The sequence below is a fragment of the Octopus sinensis genome, linkage group LG23 (genome assembly GCF_006345805.1).
Source record: "Octopus sinensis linkage group LG23, ASM634580v1, whole genome shotgun sequence".
Taxonomy (NCBI): domain Eukaryota; kingdom Metazoa; phylum Mollusca; class Cephalopoda; order Octopoda; family Octopodidae; genus Octopus; species Octopus sinensis.
Genome location: NC_043019.1, coordinates 13740959 through 13760958, shown reverse-complemented (window position 1 = coordinate 13760958; position 20000 = coordinate 13740959).

Sequence of the window (20000 nt, the reverse complement as noted above, 5' to 3'; positions counted from 1 at the left end):
GCTACTTTTGTATCGTTAATGCTGCCTTCGGTAATTTTCTGTTTGATTTTGAGTATGTTTTCAGAATATAAACGTGAGAAGATAAGAAGGAACACCGGTGTTATTGCTTACAAATGACACGTGCGTACGCGCGTGCGTGTGTGTGTGCCGATATACACATATACATACATACATGTATATATATATTATATATATATATATATATATATACATATATATATATAATATATATATATAATATATATATATATATATATATATATTATATATATATTCTTATTAATATCAAACTGAAAACAAACGTGAATTGATTTATAAATAACCTATAGTGTATTAGATTTGGCAGTCTGTGAAATACATATCTCTTCGAAATAATTGCCATGCCCAACGGGAGAAACACATCTCATTATTCCTTCCTTAATTATTAAGTTTAAGACAGGAAGTATTTCGGCTTAATTAGGAAGCAATTATAGAGCTTTTCACAAAATTTTTGCCTTTGAGCAGCTATTGTGAGTGCGCTAGATATGTGTTGCCAAAGTACCTAAATTCAAGTTATGTATGTGTAATAAATTATTATCTAGATATGGAAGAGATAAATATTTGGCTACTTTTGTATCGTTAATGCTGCCTTCGGTAATTTTCTGTTTGATTTTGAGTATGTTTTCAGAATATAAACGTGAGAAGATAAGAAGGAACACCGGTGTTATTGCTTTACAAATGACACGTGCGTACGCGCGTGCGTGTGTGTGTGCCGATATACACATATACATACATACATGTATATATATATATATATAATATTATATATATATATACATATATATATATATATATATATATATATATATATATTATATATATATATATATATATGTATATATATATATATATATACACACACATATATATGCACATGTGTATATATATATATATTTATATATGTATATATATATAGGGAGCGGACGGTATTCGATCGCTAATTTTACGCATGATATTTGGGTTGTTTTTTTTATTTTTGTTGTCTGACGTTTTCTTGGTAAGAACAATAACCATTTATTGCTTTATTTTTTCGCAGACTAAATGACTATAGGGAATTTTTTAACCCCTCCCCGCCAATTCGGGAAAGTGGGAGGGAATTCTCCTTGGAATCCAAGCCGGAAAGACAAACAAGTAAATTGCAAACTTCCTCAACGCGACTAGACGGATGGTAGAAAAAGTCACAAAGGTTCTGGAAGATTCAGGATTCAACTACGAGGCGACAGCAAGAGAGGAAAACCCATAATCGGAACGCCGCAGATTATCACTAAGATACAGATCATCAACAATGAACTCAGCAAGTCCGTTGCAAAGGAGAAAGGTGCCGATGAAAACTTCATCAGGATAGGGGTGTATGAGTAGATACAGTACATTTCATACAAGATTATGAAAGATAATTTTCTGTCCAAAGGGATACAGCAAAAACGACTGAAGTATACCAAAATCATAGTCTTCGGTGTCATCAGCAGTGAAGCTGAGATCATGCCACCCAATTTCTCCCTCAGAACCTCAGGCTAAAGACCGACGGTTACATCCATGTTCTGAATGAGGTGGTGAAGCGTTGAATTGCCCAGGTAGCTACAGACAGGCCGTACCCGTGGCAGCAGGACTCTGGGCCCTGCCACACCAGCCGGAAGTACCCAGGCCTGGCTGTCAGATAATGTTTTCCAGCACAACCCATTTGCCTCCCAACTCGCCTGACATCAACCCCCACGACTATTTTGTGTGTTGCTCAGTGAACGAGAGACTGAGAAATCCGGCTGCAACACGAAGGACAAGGCGAGAGCCAGGATTACCAGGGCCTTCAAGGATCTAAAACGTATAATAGTAAGGAAGGCTTGTGGCTGGTTCCAAGGTCGTCTGGAGGTAGTCATTGAGACCGAAGTCGGGTTCATCGAGTAAGAACAACAGAACATGTTATGAAGACAAACCGACTAATATTATATGTACATACACACACACACACATATATATATATATATATATATATATGTGTGTGTGTGTGTGTGTGTGTGTGTGTGTGTGTGTGTGTGTGTGTAAAATTAATATAAACAGCAGGCTGCAATGTTACACCAAAAAGAAGAATTCTAATTGTCTAGGGGGTTAAGAAACAATTCCTTTTTCAAGACATTTACCTTCCAACGGACAACAATATTATCTTTGAAGTTGCAGTTCCACATATTAGATTCGGCACTGTAGTTGTTTGTAATAATGTTTGTGTTATGCTGGTTAATAAAAGAAGCGACGGTTTTGCAACAGGAATAGCTAACCTTCAATGTCCTTCTATTAAAAATTTTATAGAACTTGTGGCTCGATTGAAAATGTTTAGAAACTATCTACGAGGTCTAATATTGTTCGAATTAGTCCGACTACACTGGATCTTCTGTATATGTATGTAGCCATATACCTACGTCTGTTTGTTTAGTGTATATACATATATTATAGATTATTTACTATGTGTATATATTGCATAAATGTCTATGTAATCTAGAGGGAATATTTTTTTAACAGATATATCTTTTAATTTTTTATTTTTACAGCTAATTATCTACCCTGGGTATTCAGAACTTTTCCTTCTTCATAAGCTATTTTTAATTTAAGGCTTTCTTCGATTTTCATAATAATATGATTTTAAACCGTACTTTATTATTTCATGCAATCGATTATTGAAAATACCGTTAGTTGAAAGGACCAATGAAAGAAAACCATTTTCAAATGTGTGTCTATCAAAATATTTGTATTTCTGCATATAACTTTATCTTGCTCCATTCTAAACAAAATTATCCGACGAACGGAAACGTGAATCTCTGAGTAACAGTCTTTGTGATATTTTTGCTGCTTCTTAATAAAGCATTTTACTCTACCTCTGGTATTCAAGTACTATTTTTCTCATCTTGTTTCGCATTTATTTGCTTAATCTGGTGTAATATACATACATACATACATATATATATATATATATATATTATATATAATACATATATATATATATATATATACACACATATATAATATATATATATATATATACATATACATATATGTTATATATACATATATATATATATATATATATATATATATATATATATATATATATATATATACATATATGCATACAAATATATATAAATGTGTATATATATATATATATATATATATATGCATACAAATATATATAAATGTGTGTATATATAATATATATATATATATATATATATATATATATATACATATATATATATATGTATGTATGTATCTATGTATGCATGCATGCATGTATGCATGTATATATATCTGTATATTACATACATACATAGAGATTGAGAGGGGAGATAGCGAAGAAGATAAATGAACCGACACATTGAATATGGACTATCTTTGCCGAGGTTATTTACTAACTCCTACTGCATGCTCCTAGAGACAATACTAAATTAATTTCATTGTATTCAGAACCCAAGGATTTATTTGACCGGAATTTCTGAGGTCGAACGTAACCTGAAGGCTCAATGCGCTAATAAGAACCGCAAGAAACCAGTTGATATTCTGCTAAAGGTTTATCTTTATTTTCTTTTACCTTTTTTCTTTTTTTTCTTTTTTTCTTTTTTTCTACTGCTCTAGCATTGCTTCGGTAGTTATTGAACATCCTTTAGCGAATCAACGAAATTCAGTTCCTTAGAATCGCTACACCGTAACACAATATCGTTATCAAACGGCACTTATTGATTTGGTAGACAAACAGAAAAATAAGAAAATATATTGAACAGCTCCGAAAAGTTCCCAAGTTGTTGATGCAAATCTAAGCTAATACAAATCCAACGAAATATTGTAGCTCGAAGGCTTGAAAATATAATAATAACAAATATATATATATATATATACATCCATCTACACACACACTCACACACACACGTGTGTGTGTGAGTGTATAATGCCTTGTAGCATTATTTGTACCATAATGGATGTATATTGTAGATAAAGCATATAGAGTGTACTATTTCTAAGCGAGTGTTAAAGAGAAGAGCTACCCCCCCACCACCACATACTGAAAGTAAAAAGAAAGAAAAGCAAACAAAAATGGTATTATGCCATTTATTATCGGATATTGATATTACCATTTCAATCTAACATGGAATGACACTAAGAAAAGCGCAATTCATATGAATTATATGCAGATCAATAATTTCTCGCATTTCTTGATGCCGTCAAATCGTTGCTAAAATAAGTGCAACCAATGGGAAATATTGTACAGATGTTGAACTTTAGATGTGCTATAATATTCACGAATTACAGAATACTCGCTTTTCTTACTATAAAATTCATATGAAAAATTTTCGTTTCATTTTCTTTTTCGTCTTCCATCTTTTCTTTTTTTTTTTTTCATTTCATATTATCTACTGAACCAAAGTGTATGGTAATTTGGTTTTTGTAGTCTGCTTAAAGGGAGCGATAATTTACATTGAATAATATATATATATATATATTTATGCAAATGATGGCTGCGAGTATAAATTTGGCTGCCTGGAAATAGGCAAAAACCAATGCAAAATGGCGGATTTATCCTGTGTTTTCTGTTACAATGGAATTTTGTTCTTCTTTGGAATAAAAGAAATATAATAATATTGATTTCTTTTCATTGGGCACACAAGACCATCTTTAGTCTTGGAGGAATTTTGTCAATGGAATTGACCGGCACAGGTGTTATCAATAAATAATCAAACGAATATATTGGAATCAAACAAAACGGAAAGTCAAAGAAACATGTCTTATCAATAGCTTCAACTGCCAAATCGTCCGACAGAGGGCGCCAGCTGCCAAACAAAATGACCATTAGATGAAATGCCGATGATATGATAACATGCAAGGGAGGTAATCGAACAATAGATACATCCATGGAAGTTATTCTATTGATACGTATATGACTGAATATTAAAGAGATCTTTTGGATTACATTAAAAATTTTAAATTAAACTTACGTTGGTCACGGGCTTAAAAACGTCTAAGGCTGGGGCCTAACCAGGTCTCTGTGCCGTATAGATGACTGCGATGGCAGTACTACCCCCCGAAGAGAAAGCCTAAGTACTGAAACAAGTGAAGGATAAACAATAATACATATATAGATAGATAGATAGATAGATAGATAGATAGATAGATAGATAGATAGATAGATAGATAGATAGATAGATAGATAGATAGATAAACAGATAGATAGATAGATAGATATAGATATATATGCATCAATACATATACATTATATGTATTGATGTGGCTGTGTGGTAAGTAGCTTGCTTACAAACCACACTGTTCCGGATTTATATATATATATATATATATATATATATATATATATATACATAAATATATACACGGCATCTATATATAGATGCAGATACATATGTGTGTGTATGTAGGTATATATGTGTATGTTTGTGTATGTATGTATGTATGTATGTATGATTATAATCATGTATGTATGTATTTATGATTCAAAGCCGATAGACCGATAGATAGAAAACTATTGGCCTCTATATTTAACGTACGATGTTTTTCGTTGTCTATCTTGTCTTATTAATTTTTGAATTAACATAAGTACGCACACATACACACGCACGCATATACTGCATCATGTAAAATGTCGGTCAACGTCCCAACCAGTTAATGCCTGTGTGTGTATATGCATGTTTATATTACCTGTCTTCTAAATATCTAAATGATAGACTTCAATTCTTTATATATAAGAAATATTTATATAACAAGAGCTAAAATCACCTGAACTCGATTTTCTTTTAAGAATTGCAGCAGAAATCTTTAATCAATATCTCCATCTCCATCTTTAAAAGCCAGCAGACATTAATTTAGGTGTGGCTTTCATCCGTTAGTGTATTAGACTTAATCTTTTAATGGTTTAATCGTTGGTAGTAAGTGAAGTCTTTTTTCTACAACTCCAGAACTACTTGTCAAGTGTCTACAGTTTTACGGAGAAAGTCTCCGTGATCTAGTAACACAGTTTAGTTAATGCATAGAAACACAGTTTAGTTAAAACGGAATAATACTGTTTGCTGAATGTGTAGTACCACAGTTTGGTTAATATCGAGTAATACGGTTTGATTAATGCGGAATAATAATGTGTTTTGAATGGAGGTTCACAGTTCCTTTAACGTGTAGGATGGTAATTTGGTTAATACGGTGTTACAGAGTTACAGTGCGTAAATGGTACTTATTTAATCGACCCCGAAAGGATGAAAGGCAAAGTCGACCTCGGCGGAATTTGAACCCAGAACGTAACGACAGGCGAAATACCTATTTGTTTACTACCCACAAGGGGCTACACACGGAGGGGACAAACAAGGACTGACAAACGGATTAAGTCCATTATATCGACCCCAGTACGTAACTTGTACTTATTTAATAGACTCCGAAAGGATGAAAGGCAAAGTCGACCTCGGCGGAATTTGAACTCAGAACCTAATGTCAGACGAAATACAGCAAATCATTTCGCCTGGTGTGCTATAGTTTCTGCCAGCTCGCCGCCTTATTTAATGTGAAATATTGTAGTTTTGTTACTGCAGCATAATACTGTTAGATTAGTGCGATATCGTGCGATGACACTGTTTGCTTAAAGCGGAGTAATACATTTCTTTAAAGCGGATTATTTGCTGGTTAATACAGATTAATAGTTTCATTAGTGCGGAGTAACACGGTTTGTTTAAAGCAGAGTAACGCGGTTTGTTTAATGTGTTGTAATCCTGTTTGTATAATGCGATGTCATGCAGTTTGATTAGCGCGGACTAACACAGTTTCTTTAAAGTGAAGTAGGGTTGTTACTCTAGCTCGGTGGTTCTGAACCATTTCTTATCTATAGACCCTTTTGGTTAATATTTTTTTCTGATCGACCCCCAGAGCCTCTCGATGTTTAAAAACTAGTTTTATTGATACTTCTTTCAAAATTCCACACCTTATCTTGTATACGGACCCCGGTTGGGAACCACCGTTCTTGCGGGTCTCCACATGTTTTCCCATACAACTCACCGACATGTATATATATATATATATATATATATTATATATATACAGCGTTAGTATATAGAATACGAACGACTGGAATTTCAAATGATTTGCCAAAATTCTATCTAGTTGGTTATAGTCGAACAAGTATGCAAATTGTATAAAACACTCTATTTTAATTGACTTGAGTACCAAACGATCTTAGCATGAGCAAATTCTGCGACTGATTCTGGGCAGATTCTTTAAGATCACTCGCCAAAGAAATTATTGATATATTCTTCTCTATTTGATTTTTTTTTCCCTTTTTCTTTTAAGATTATCGCAACTTATTAGTCAGACAAGTTTTCTTTTAAATTAAAATAAAGTATTAATTGTCCATTATTCTCGTTCTCCCATTTTTTTTTTCATTCCATTTTAAATGCATCGTCTTAATCGCCGATCTTATTACGCTTCGTTTCGCTTGCAATTATTATTATTATTTGTTTTGTTTTTTCCATCTATTTTTTAGTAAGTCTTCTTATAATTTTAGCGTAATTAAGACTTATTCATAAACGGCACAGACCAACCTTAGCCAAGTTAACTAGTATCACGGATATAATTTTTGGTACCCGCTAACAAAATAACCAATTAGCAATTTGTTTCTGCGATTTTATTTCCGTCTTTTTTTGCATTAAAGCGCTGATCACAGAGCCCCGGCGATTGTTTTTCAAACTAACTTGTAAAAACTACTACTACTACTACTACTACTACTACTACTACTACTACTACTACTACTACCTCTACTACTACTACAAAAATTACTGCTGCTGGTACTAATACTGCTACTAATACAATTACTCGGCTATCGCGGGTGTACGTTCCACTCCACATCAGCGATAAGTGAAAATCTGCAAAGAGAAACAGTACAAATAACACACACAAACACACACACACACACACACACACACACACACACACACACACATACATACATACATACATATATATATATATATATATATATATATATATATATATATATATATATAAAATTTATTTGTATATATTTTACAATCGACGTAAACTTAAATAATAAACCTCAATGGGTGAACCTCGATATGGCAAGGGATTACTGTTTATATATGTCAGGATTCATTAAGTTTCCATCTACCTAATCCACTCAGAACCGAGGCTATAGTTGAAGACACTTGCTCAAGGTGTCATTAAGTGGGACTGAACTTGGAACCATGTGGTTGGGAAACTAGGTGTTGGTGAGGACGAATCACTGGTGTCCACTTATCCGCTCAGCTTTAAATTGCTGGTCTCGTACCGAAATCACGAACTATTTCATTTAAATGGCCGGGGTACCTATTCCTCTATTGTTTTATTTGTTTCAGTCAGTTGACTGCGGCTACGCTGGAGCACTGCCTTTAAGGGCTATTTAGTCGAAGAAATCGACCCCAAAGCCTAACACTTATTTTGCTGGACTCTTTTACCGAACCGCTCATTTACGGGGACGTAAACACACCAACATCAGTTGTCAAGCGGTGACGGGATGAGAACAAACACGCACACAAAGGCACACACACACACACATACACACATACACATACACACACACGCACACGCACTCACAAACAAACAGATACATACAAACACATATCTGTAGATCTATGAACAAACACCAACGATATTCGGCACCACAACACATTTACTCCTGTGTTTCTTCTTCCTATCTCAGTCCCTCACCCATCCCAATCTCCCAGAAAAATTTTGAAACTAACCGCCATTTTGAATCTTATTTTAAACATATCTTCTTACCTATTTCTTTGTAATCAGGAACTCTCAAAGCCATATCTTACATTACTGACCTTATGATACTTTAACAGAGAGCACTTCTTCGATACGTTTTGATTCCATCGTTTTAAACATAATGTAGTTATCTATTGACCCGTTACTTGAAATTCTGAAGGTGATTGCCGTCTGTCTCACGTTTCTACCGTAAATCTGTAAACCCTTGAAGGGTCGCGACCTTTCTGAAAATAGATAGAAATAATAAAAAAAAATTGATTTATTTTCTGACTTTAATTGAACGTTAAGTATAATAGAGTTTAAAGTGCATTAGATATGAGTGTCGGCTCATAATATATTCAGGTCAGTCACCAAAATGCTAGTCTTGTGGTCGTTACTTATCTCAGCTCAGCAGCAGCAACGGCAACTGCAGCGGCACTTGTAGTAGTAGTGGTAGTAGTAGTAGTAGTAGTAGTAGTAGTAGTAGTAGTAGTAATAAAGGTAGTAATAGTAGTAGCAATATTTGTACAAGCAGGGCTACGAATAGTAGTAGAAGCGGCGGCAGCAGCGGTAGTAGTAGTAGTAGTAGTAGTAGTAGTAGTAGTAGTAGTAGTAGTAGTAGTAGTAGTAGCAGCAGCAGCAATAATAGTAATAAAGGTAGTAATAGTAATAGCAATATTTGTACAAACAGGAGTACTAAAAGTAGTAGTAGTAGTAGTAGTAGTAGTAGTAGCAGTAGTAGTAGCAGCAGCAGCAGTAATAGTAGTAATAAAGGTAGTAATAGTAGTAGCAGCAATATTTGTACAAGCAGGAGTACTAAAAGTAGTAGTAGTAGTAGTAGTAGTAGTAGTAGTAAGTAGTAGTCGTCGTCGTCGTCGTAGTAGTAGTAGTAGTAGTAGTAGTAGTAGGTAGTAGTAGTAGTAGTAGTAGTAGTAGTAGTAGCAGTAGCATTAGTATTAGTAGTAGTAGTAGTAGTAGTAGTAGTAGTAGTTGGTGGTGGTGGTGGTGGTGGTGGTCTATTAATGAGACATGATCGTATGGAAAGCCTTTTCAACATTTTCCATTTTACCCTTACGTATAGATAAATATGACCTAACACTAAATGACAATAGCAATATCATAGATAGACAGACAGACAGACAGACAAACAGAAACAACGCATACAAACACACACACACAGACACACATATATAGTATATATATATATATATAATTTATGTATATATAAATTCATGTATGTATATATATATATTATATATATATATATATATATATATATATATATAAACGATCATACTACATTTAAATATCCTTGTTGCTTATTTTGATTTATATATATCTGTATGTAATATATATATATATATATATATATATATATAGGGTTTAAGCTTTTGGGCTGTGGCCATGCTGAAGCACGCCCTTGAAGTGATTTATTTGAAAACTTGACCCCGATACTTATTTTTCAAGTTTGGTGCTTACTTCATCGTTTCCTTTTACCGAACCACTAAGTTATGGTGACGTAAGAGACAAAAAGCAACGCTAGTTGTCAAGTAGTGGCGAAGACGGACACAAATACAAAGACATCGATATATGTTCAATTGCAGTGACGTAAACAAAACCACCACCGGTTGTCAGGTAGGTGGTGGTAGAGGCGACAAACACATAATGACATCCACCCACCTACACACATACACACACATATAAAGATATACGTGTATATATATATATATATATATATATATATATATATATATAAATATAACAGGAAGGTTTACGAAAATAAACAAAGGACGAAAGCAGGTTTACGAAAATAAACAAAAGACGAAGGCAGGTGGAGTACAAACAAACAATTGTATTAGTATGGCGCTCAGGAATAGAAATAAAACAAGTCTTTTACGTTTCGAGCCTACGCTCTTCGACAGAAAGATACACAGAAAAGAAACAAGGAGAGAAAAAAATTGCGTGTAGGGGCTAACGATCAAAAAGTTAATCCAAACAAGAAAGCACAAAAAAACACAACAACGCGAGAACGTGGAACAAATATAGTATTATATATATATACATATACGTACATATATATTTGCAATGGGCTCCTACACAGTTTCCGCTAGCCAAATTCACTCACAAGGCATCGGTCGATTCGCGGCTATAATAGGTGCTGCATTGTGGGACCGAACCCGAGACCAAAACTACGTGGTTTTTGCAAAACGAACTTCTGCACCGTACAGCCATGCCTGCATCTTTACCAGCTTTAGCAATCAATAATTTTAGAAATCAATAATTATATCGCTAAGAACGAAAAATACAGAACACATTTAATATTTACGCAATTCTTCTTTGGTTTTTTTTTAATAAATGGCTGAAAGTAATCCGGTGACAGCTGGCTTATATAATGTAATATTTAATATGACAAATCCACTAGAAATTTAGTTAAGTTAGCGCAGCTAATGGTATATCAATCACCCTTTATTCATGAATAATACACAAAAATCTGAAAAGCCAGGCTTTACGTTTTCTGATACGCTCTCACGGCTATTCTACGTATTTTAAGTCTAATCTTTTACATGTTTCAGTCTTTGGGCTACAGTCAAGCCGTTGCATCACCTTTTCGGTGTTAGCCGAAGAAATCGACCGCTGTACGTATGTGCTTTTTAAAAAAGTCTGGTACTATTTTTTAAAGTCTGGTTCTCTCTTGTGGAAATAAAACAAAGACACACAGACACACACGCACACACACACAACACACACACACACAACACACACCACACACACACACACACACACACACATATATATATATATATAGTAAAAGCAATTAAGATTCAAGTGAGTTCTGTTGAATTACTTGAATGCGGTACTTAACTTAGATGCACCAGAAATCTATGTGGTATTAACCATAAGAAATGCGGGTGTGATTATAACAAGAAAAAAGCAACAAAAATGGATCAGTATTTCGGTACATTGTTTCATACGAAAACCAGCTTTATTAAGGCTGCAAATATTGCAGCAATACAAGTGACCCGTACTCATCAGCCGAAAACACATCTGAGTTCTCCAAACATCTAAATCAGATTTTTATAGAGCTATCCCTGATGTTTCAGGAGTGTAGCCTCGCCCCTTAGATGTTTGGAGTACTCAGATGTGTTTTCGGCTAATGAGTACGGGTCACTTGTATTTGCTGCAATATTTGCAGCCTTAATAAAGCTGGTCTTCGTATGAAACAATTGTACCGAAATACTGATCCATTTTTGTTGCTTTTTTCTTGTTTATATATATATACATATGTATTTCTTATGTACAACAGAAGCAATATTAGTTTAAGATAGCATTCTACGTATCGTACTTAATGCATTTGCTCAATTTTTGTGATAGATAGATAGATAGATAGATAGATAGATAGATAGATAGATAGATAGATAGATAGATAGATAGATAGATAGATAGATAGATAGATAGATAGATAGATAGATAGATAGATAGATAGATTGACACACGCACACGCACATACAGACACACTCAGAATGAGAAACTCAAAATTCAGCTTCATTCTACACTCGACCTTATCACTGTAAAATTCACTCGAGCGACAGAATACTTCAGTTTCGCTGTGCAATAGTGACGCACTCAAATCTTAACATTTATACAACTTGCAGAATCAGTCTACGGTTGTCAATAGAGCTAATCAGTCATTCAGTAGGGGGATAACAAGCAAAACTCTAGTAATTACATCTGTGTTTACCACATTCGTGAGAAAAATGATATTCATTTATCTATATGCGTTGTTAAACAAAGGAGGATACATCAGGAAAATACGAGTTTATAATGTTTTTCTTTGCTTCTCTTTAGATTCATTAATACATTTAGTGAAAAAGAAACCATACGTCTAATATTTTATAAACACCGTTCAGATAAAAATAATTTTGTGCATGCATACATACATATATATATATGATATAATATATATATATATATATATATGTATATATATATATATATATATATATATATATATATATATATATATATATATATATATATATGTATATATAATATATATGTATATATAATAGAAATATTAAAATTACTAAGTCTCTCTCTCTCTATATATATATGTATGTATATATGTATATATATATATGTATGTATATATATATATATATATATATGAATATATATGTATGTATATATATATAATATATATATATATATATACATATATATATATATGTATGTGTAGATATATATATATATATATACATATATACATATATATATACATATATATATATATATATATGTACATATACATATACATACACAAAAGCCCATCATATAGGTACATAGATACACATAAACCCATGCACACACACACACACACATATATATATATATATATTGGTGGGTATTGTTGGCATCTCTCATTCACAATACGGTTTATGAAATGCAGAGCAAATATAAACAAAAGCAAAAAAGGAAGACATTTTTGCAGGAACGGTTGTGTTGGAAAGACATTAGTTTTATCGCAATCACGCTCTTACATTCTGGAAGCCAAAGAATGGCACCTTAAGAAGGCACACAAATTCAATCTACTCGTAAATTCTGTTATATTGACAATATTTTCTTATAAAATTGCAGTCAAAGGTGTGAAATGCCTTCTATTTTCATTCGATGTTGGTATTTGGAACAGGTACAGACATACATGTATATGGGTTCTCAGCCAACGTCTATATCTTTAACGGCGTTGACACCGTTGGATTGAATGGCCCACTCCAGCGTGTCGAAAACATGATGATATCCATTTGGCAGCTGATGATGGATGTATTTGCTTGACGTGCTTATTTTATGTGAATTTTGTATTGTGTTCTCGCTGTTCCAATTTGACCTTCATTTTTGTAGGTCTGAAATCCACAAGAGATTTTTGGTTTATGGTTTATGGTGAATATATTGTTTTTATAATACTACATACTGCATTGCGTGATTGCCCTTCACGGAGATTCTAATTCTATTTAAAGGAAAGTATATATTCTGAAGTTTTTAGTTGAAGGAGGTTTGGCTACATTTATCATCGAGTTAGTTGGTATATTATACAGGGTGGCGAGGGAAGAGTAGACCGGCTTCCGTAACATAGTGTAAATACAGAAATAAATTTACAAGTGTTGGAATGGATGTTGTTCACCATTAGCAAGGCTACGCAGAAGTCATTTGCAATAATTTACTTGTTTGCCCTTGTCATCCATTTATAATTGCTGTACATGTGAAATGATATGGCTTAAACTTTAGAATTTTCAATACCCGTTGGCTTGACCAATTATGTGAGACTGCTGTGTCAATTTACGTCGTTATTTCTCTGGGCTTCGAATAATACTTTGGCAAATGGCCTGAATAACTTTTGGCGTTCAAACCGTAGGAACTCTTTGTTTTGGTGCGTTGTGCACTGACCCCGTAGCAAACCATACAGTTTTTATCGTGCTCTTTACTGGTAAGCCTTTATTCGGAAACTTGACTCCAAATATTTCCAGTGTTTGCTAACCAGAACCCGTTCTCACATACGCTTCCAGAATCTCCTTCCTTTCCGCTATTCAGTACGCCATTTTGTAAAAATGGCTTGGTTTCCTCAATGCAATTTTACAGTCAACTAATGCGGCGTGGATGCAGTAAGGATAATATAACAAACAGTTGACTAGTGCTCCATCTTCATAAACGGGAGGCCGAGTGCTTTCTCGTGTGGGTAAACTTATTTCCCTATTTTTAAACACTCCCACGGAACCCAATCTACTTCTTCGCGCACCACCCAAAACACCCGAATTTCCAGTCTTCAATAATTTTCGAATATATTTCTCAAGCAAACAGAATTGCACACATTTAATGGGAAATTTTAAACCAAATTCAATCAGTTCATAGTAGATATATTATCGATGTAGTTGATAATATTATCGATCCAGGATTTATCTTTAACCACACATATTTACATATTATCCAAAGAGTTATTGACTTTCATTGCACAGCGGTTGGTAAAATTAGTAAATGGATATATGTCACATTCTGCATAAGATGCAATAGCGTGTACAAATATTGGCCGTGTGCCTGGCGAGAAGAAATCAATAGCAACTTGCTAAAATATCTCTTTGAAATGTAAATTCGATTTTTACAAAAAATAGAATCGGATAAAGGAGCGTGGCCTAGTGGTTAGGGTCTTGCTTCTTTTTGTTCTGCTTTTCTTAATAACTCTTATCTTTGTCTCTTATGCATTCATATTTAGGCATTATTTGTCACTTTGTTCTGCTACGACATCAGCTTCTCTCTGAATATGTAATCGCTATACATATTAAATAGCTGTAGCGATAACGGACATCCTTGTTTTACATCTCCTTTCATCTCTGCTGGTTCTGACCATTCCCGCTTTATGTCGATGGCTGCCTTTTGGGTCCATTATTAACTCACAGGTGATATTTGGAAATGGCAATGGTGATCCAAATACACACACACACACACACACACACATACACACACGCACGCATATATCACCGTGACCACAGTGACTGACCAGGCTATCAGATGTTGCTGCACGTCGCTGGTCACAATGCACTTCGCATTGTTTTAGCCTTCAAATGACGCCACCCCGCTGGCTAATCGAGCAAGCCAACAGAAGAAAGAGTGAGAGAAAGTTGTGGCGAAAGAGTACAGCAGGGATCGCCACCACCCCCTGCCGGAGCCTCGTGGAGCTTTTTAGGTGTCTTTTCTCAATAAACGCTCACAATGCCCGGTCTGGGAATCGAAACCGCGATCCTATATATATATATGTATATATATACGATGGAATTCCACTCAGTTACCGTCGATACGATTCAGTTGTAGGTCGGCGCGCGTCAATAGGAGAAACCGCTCGCCCAAGGTGCCGCGATGTGGAACTGAACCCGAAACCACTGATTGCAAAACGAGCTTCTTAACCACACATCTACGCCTATAAATTTTACAATTTCTGTCGTATTTTAGCCGCATCTCCGACGAGAACACACATTAATTTATTAGTTATTTTGTCGCAACCCAACCAATCAAGATCGGTCGGACTGTATCGGACGTAGTCGAGCGTATCGGCACATGTATGCTAATGACGCTTATCATATTGCATTCGCGCAAATTGGAGTCACGGTTGACTTGATCTGAACTCGGAACGTATTGCACAGCATTTAATTCGATGCTTTCCTGTCACGACCACCACTCAATAATTTAACGCTAATGAACTTGTCGAAGATAATGACTTATGTTTGACGAGTTCATTAAGCTATTAAGCATCTCTGTCGATTTTTCCCCACCCCGTGCAATTTAAAAGTAAAAATCATATTTCCGTTAAGCATTAGCCTAGCCACTTATGGTCATTGATAATTTCTTAATTTATCCAGAGCATCTCCAGTTAACTCCCTAAAATCCGGCACCACTAACACCGGACAGTTGCCGGATAACTGAATTTTCTGGATATCTGATCATCATTTTTAAAAATTACCATAGCACCTTAACGTTAATCTTTTATCTCTTACTTATTTCAGTCATTACTCTGCGGCCATGCAGGGGCACTGCCTTCAAGAATTCTTAGTCAAATGTATCGACCCCAGTATTTATTATTTTTTTTAAAGTCTGGCACTTATTCTATCGTTCTCTATTATTGAACCGATAAGTTACGGGAATTTAAACACACCAACACTGGTTGTGAAGCAGTGGTGGTGCTGTGGGGGGGTGATGGGGGTGATGGGGGGGGTGAAACACAGACACAAAGACACACACACATATGTATATATGACGGGCTTGTTTCAGTTTGCGTCTACCAAATCCACTCACAAGGTTTTGGTCGGATCGAGACTATCGCTAAAGACACTTGCCCAGGATGTTACACAGTGGGACTTAACCCTGAACCATGTAGTTGGGAAGCAAGTTTCTTACCACCCAGCTACAGCCACATATATTTTTAACTTTTATATTGTAACTTATCAGTCATTGGACTGCGGTCATGCTAGGGCACGGTTTCCAGTCGAATGAATCGATACCAATATTTTAATTTTAAGCCTGGTATTTAATTTTGTCGCTCTCATTTTGCCGAACCGATTATCATTAATATTCTGAATATTGTAGAAATACAACAAAATAGACAAAAAAAAACTAAGAATATTGCTTAAGTAAAGAACAAATTTTATTAACTTAATAAAAGACAGTTAAATAAAACAATCTATTGTACTTTGAGAAGCATCGATCCATTTTCGATACTGTAGGATCATTCTTTCTTTAAATGAAATTAATTCATTAACACAAAATAGCACAAATTCTCGATTCTAATTAACACATATTTTCTGTTTACTTTTACTAACTTTGAGTTGCTTCAAATTTTTGTTTATTTAAGTACCAGATAAGAAGGAGTATACTGTATTCTTATGACTTATGATAGATGACCTAAGTGGTTTTGCGTTGAGCCATTTCCAATAAAATAGACAGTTGTTTAAAATACAAACTTATAAATAGAGAGTGCTTTTTTTTTAGATGCTGTATGATACATTTAGGAATAAATTTGAATAACAGATATTATTTTTTCTCCTGAATTTCTAATAATATATTCGTCACATTTAATATTCTTTATATTTCCTTCATACCCCAGCTTTTTAATACAGATGTGCATAATATTACCTCAAAACCGAGCCAGTACACAAACACACATTCACACACACACATTCACACACACACACTCACACACACACATTCACACACACACATTCACACACACACATTCACACACGCACATTCACACACACACATTCACACACACACAGATGCAAACACATGCATACACGCACAAACGAAACGGAAGAAAAAAAAAATGGAAGCCGATCTGCTGCTATGAAAATATTTGTTAAATTATCTCTCTATCTATTTTATCTTTCAGATCAATACGAAAGAAGCAATGCAATTTGAATGTGATTATATTTCATGTGCCTCACATTAGAAGCCTCCTGTTAAGTGCTACATCTAAACATACACACACACGTATATATATATATATATATATATATATATATATATGTGTGTGTGTGTGTGTGTGTGTGTATATACATACATATATATATACATATATATAGGTACATATATATATATATATATATATATATATATATATGTATGTATATATACATATATATATACCTATATATATGTATATATATATATGTGTGTGTGTGTGTGTATGTATTTTTATATAAATTCAAAGAAAACTAGCGTTAAAAAGAACTAAAATGCAAAAAATAAATTGCTGTTAAAAATGGAAGAGATGAAAAAAAAAATTGACTTCTCTTCACAAAACGAAATATTGATTACATTGTAAGACTTGTTAGAATGTGTTGGAGAGTCTTATGTTTATAAAGAATATTAATTGCAAAAATTTTCCAGTTGCTGTTTTAAAATTCATTTAAAATATTATGGCCTCCGAGGAGATGTCTTTTAATATAATGTTTGGTGACATTTTGCTCGTTTTTTTAAAAATGCAAATTAAGTAATTTTTTAGTTATTAACTTTTGGTAATTTTTTTTTTCATATATATTTATGTATTTGAATTCGTTATAAAGTTTTAATTTCTTTCAATTTGTAATGAATTACAAACTATAAGGAATCAACATATACATAGTTTCTTTTAAACATAAATTACGCTTTCGTTATTTACGGTGGAAATTGTTTTTATGTTTGCAAACTAAAATTTGCATATTATTTTGCTACAAGTATAATTTTTTTCAAAAAACAGTAGCACAATTTAAATAAATGCCCCTATAATACCATAGTAATGTGTCGGTTGTAGAGTGAGTTGCTGTACATTTTTGAAATTCATTCTCGAACATTAACAGAAAAAATGTGGTTCTTATCCATTTTTCTTTTAATTAGAATCGCTGGAGATCAAATATGAAATTCCTAGCACATTTGGCATGTAATTTTTTTTTTATAAGTTATATTTTAAACTAAAACATTTAGAATTATATAAAAGGAAAAAAACTATTCAGAACATTTATGCTTACCATATTTTCTGAATCCTACACGAGTATAACAACATTAATAGGATTTTCACAGCGCTAATACATGAGAATGGGTTTTCTAAAACTTTGAAGTTTATTTTAAAGATGGCGATTTGGTATTAATGTGCGGTTAAGAAGTTCGCTTTGCAAGAGTCACACTGTGTGGCACTTTGGTCATGTGTCATCTGCTACAGCTGCGATCCGACGAAAGACTGGTGGGTGAATTTGGTAGACGGAAACACCATCGAAGTCCACCGTACATAAATATATACATATATATATATGTGTGTGTGTGTGTGTGTGTGTGGTGTGTGTTGTGTGTGTGTGTTGTGTTTGTGTGTATGTGTATGTGTTTGTGTCTGTGTGTGCCTGTCTGTGTCTCTGAGCGCATGTGCATGAGTGTGTGTGTGTATGTGTGTATGTGTGTGTCTGTGTGTGTCTGTGCCTCTGAGCGTATGTGCATGAGTGTGTGTGTGTGTGTGTGTGTGTGTGTATTCGTCGACCCACACAGATTCACAATCGAGAAGGAAAATGCAAACATGTGGTGTACTCTGGTGGCCACTTGTTATAAGGGAGATAATTCATTTCCAAATAAACTGGCAGGATCTCACTTCGAAGTTTGTATTTTAACTGGAAGACCAAGAAAGAGGATGTGATGAATATATATAATATTTTTTTTTACCTTATTTAATACAAAAACCTTAAAATTTCCAATCATAAGTAGCCCCGTGGTTGACTCTCCTGTCGTTAACGAATCATGAAGGTTTTGTAACTATACACAAATGATTTGTGTATAGTGATGAAGTGTTTATATTGAACGTTAGTTCACTTCCTCCATCAAGTCGATTTAGTTTGTACAAATGCATAGTGTTCCACGTATCAGATGTCAAAGTGATCGCTGTGCATCGAGAAAGGAAGTGTTTTGCTCAAAGACACCACGCACCATCCAGTCCTGAAATGGAGACCACGATCTTGCGATCCACAGCGCAACACATTAACCAATAGGCCACGCCCTTAATAGCACCACGTATAGCACCATTAACCAATGAGAAAAGGTGACGTTCACATTTATGATTTAAATTTATTCAGTTAGCTTCAAGTTTCGACTGTTTGATTGTAGCGATGTCGCGGTGCCAACTTCAAAGGTTA